Raw genomic sequence first — 3,058 nt, forward strand, 5'->3', positions numbered from 1 at the left:
CTGTTTGCCTGGGTATCACTGTTGGAGGCTGCAGAACAGCAAAGATTGCTGCCTGTTCCTTCCCCTGTAAACTTCGTCCCAGTGGGTCACTTGTCAGATGCCAGCCAACACGTTCCTGTGTGAGTTGTCTGTCTACCCTTGCTAGGAAATGTCTCCCAGTCAAGAGGCATGGGGGTGTAGGACCCACTTGATGGGGCAGTGTGTCCCTTAGCAGAGCTTGAGCAGTGTGTAGGGAGATCTGCTGCTCTCTTCAGAGCCAGCAGGTAGGAACAATTAAGTCTGCCAAAGCTGTGCCCACAGCCTCGCCTTCCCCCAGGATTTCTGTCCCAGAGATGGGAGTATTATCTTAGTCCCTGACTAAGGCTGACTTTCTTTCAGTGATGCCTTGCCCAGAGAGGAGAAATCTAGACAGGCAGTCTGGCTATGGTGGCTTTGCCAAGCAGTGGTGGGCTCTGCCTAGTTCAAACTTCCTGGTGGCTTTGTTTACACTGTGAAGGAAAAACCGCCTACTCAAGCCTCTGTAATGGTGGATGCCCTTCCCCCCACCAAGCTCAAGTGTCCCAGGTGGACTTCAGACTGCTGTGCTGGAAGTGAGAATTTTGAGCCGGTGGATCTTAGTGTGCTGGGCTCCATGGGGGTGGGATTTGCTGAGCAAGACCACTTGGCTCCCTGACTTCATTCCCCTTTTTAGGGCAGTGAACAGTTCTGTCTCACAGCATTCCAGGCACCACTGGGGTATGCAAAGAAACTCCTGCAGCTGGCTCAGTTCCTGCCCTAATGGCCACCCACTTTTGTGCTTGAAACCCAGGGCTCTGGTGGTATAGGCACCAGAGGGAATCTCCTGGTCTGTGGGTTGTGAAGACCATGGGAAAAGCATAGCGTCTGGACCAGAGTACACCATTCCTCATGGCACAGTTCCTCATAGCTTCCCTTGGCTAGGGAAGGGAGTTCACCAACTCTTGCATTTCCCAGGTGACGGGGTGCCCCTCCCTGCTTCGGCTTGCCCTCCAAGGGCTGCACCCACTGTCTACCCAGTCTCAACAAGATTAGCCAGGTACCTCAGTTGGAAATCCAGAAATCACCCACCTTCTTCATTGATCTCACTGGGAGCTGCAGATGGGAGCTTTTCCTATTCAGCCATCTTGACAGCCATCATGGTTGCTGTTGTTGTTTTTGTTTTTCTAATTCATTGTGTCATTCTCTGCCATTTGTTGGTGTATTTAGATTATTTATGGTTAATTATTAATATGTTAGAGCTTAAGTCTTATATTGTATTAACTGTATTTGCTTTCTATGTTTTTCATTATTCAATTTAACTTTCTTACTAGATTTTTAGCACTTTTTAAGATTCTTTCTCTATTTGCTTGCAGTTTTTAGAGGTATCTGTTTGTATATTTTCTTAGTGATTGCTTTGATTATTGCTAGGTATTTGTGAAATTACAATCCACTAGTGTTGATATATTATACATAGAGTACCATCTTGAGTATCAGATATTAGTATATTTTCTTCCAATTACCAATGTGATATACAAATCTCATGCAAAATTAGAATAGTTTACTGTATGCCATATTTTTTTCTGTTATTATTATGCTTTCTGTTTATTTTCCTCATTTACAAGGTTTCTTCAGCCATTTCTAGAGAACAAATTTGCTATCAGCAAATTGTTTTATCTTTATGAAATAAAGAAAACAAGCAGTTCCAAGATGGCCAAATAGAAACAGCTCCAGTCTACTGCTCCCAGCGTGAGCGATGCAGAAGACAGGTGATTTCTGCATTTCCAACTGAGGTACCAGGTTCATCTCACTGGGGCATGTCAGACAGTGGGTGCAGGACAGTTGGTGCAGCCCACAGAATGAGAGCCGGAGCAGGGTGAGACATCACCTTACCTGGAAAGTGCAAGGGGTCAGGGAATTCCCTTTCCTAGCCAACGGAAGCCGTGACAGACAGCACCTGGAAAATTGGGTCACTCCCACCCAAATACTGTGCTTTTACAAGGGTCTTAGCAAATGGCACACCAGGAGACTATATCCTGTGCCTGGCTCAGAAGGTCCCATGCCCACAGAGCCTGCTAGCACTAGCAGTCTGAGATCAAACTGCAAGGCGGGCAGCAAGGCTGCGGGAGGGGCGCCTGCCATTGCTGAGGCTTGATTAGGTAAACAAAGCGGCCCAGAAGCTCCAACTGGGTGCAGCCTACCGCAGCTCAAGGAGACCTGCCTGCATCTGTAGACACCACTTCTCGGGGCATGGCATAGCCAAAAAAAGGCAGCAGAAACCTCTGCAGATATAAATGTCCCTGTCTGACAGCTTTTAAGAGAGTAGTGGCTCTCCAAGCATGGAGTTTGAGATCTGAGAATGGACAGACTGCCTCCTCAAGTGGGTCCGTCATCCCTGAGTAGCCTAACTGGGAGGCACCCCCCACGTAGGGGCAGACTGACACCTCACACGGCCGGGTACCCCTTTGAGAGAAAGCTTCCACAGGAACGATCAGGCAGCAGCATTTGCTGTTCAGCAATATTCGCTGTTCTGCAGCCTCTGCTGCTGATACCCAGGAAAACAGCATCTGGAGTGGAATTCCAGGAAACTCCAACAGACCTGCAGCTGAGGGTCCTGACTGTTAGAAGGAAAACTAACAAACAGAAAGGACATCCACACCAAACCCCATCTGTACGTCACCATCATCAAACACTAAAGGAAGATAAAACCACAAAGATGGGGAGAAACCAGAGCAGAAAAGCTGAAAATTCTAAAAATGAGAGAGCCCCTTGTCTTCCAGAGGAATGCAGCTCCTCGCCAGCAATGGAACAAGCTCGATGGAGAATGACCTTGACGAGTTGAGAGAAGAAGGCTTCAGAAGGTCAAACTTCTCCAAGCTAAAGGAGGATGTTCAAACCCATCACAAAGAAGCTAAAAACCTTGAAAAAATATTAGATGAATGACTAACTAGAATAATCAGTGTAGAGAAGTCCTTAAATGAGCTGACGGAGCTGAAAACCATGGCAGGAGAACTACGTGATGCATGCACAAGCTTCAGTGGCTGATTCGATCAACTGGAAGAAA

This window comes from Pongo abelii, chromosome X, assembly GCF_028885655.2.
Source record: "Pongo abelii isolate AG06213 chromosome X, NHGRI_mPonAbe1-v2.0_pri, whole genome shotgun sequence".
NCBI classification, from domain to species: Eukaryota; Metazoa; Chordata; class Mammalia; order Primates; family Hominidae; genus Pongo; species Pongo abelii.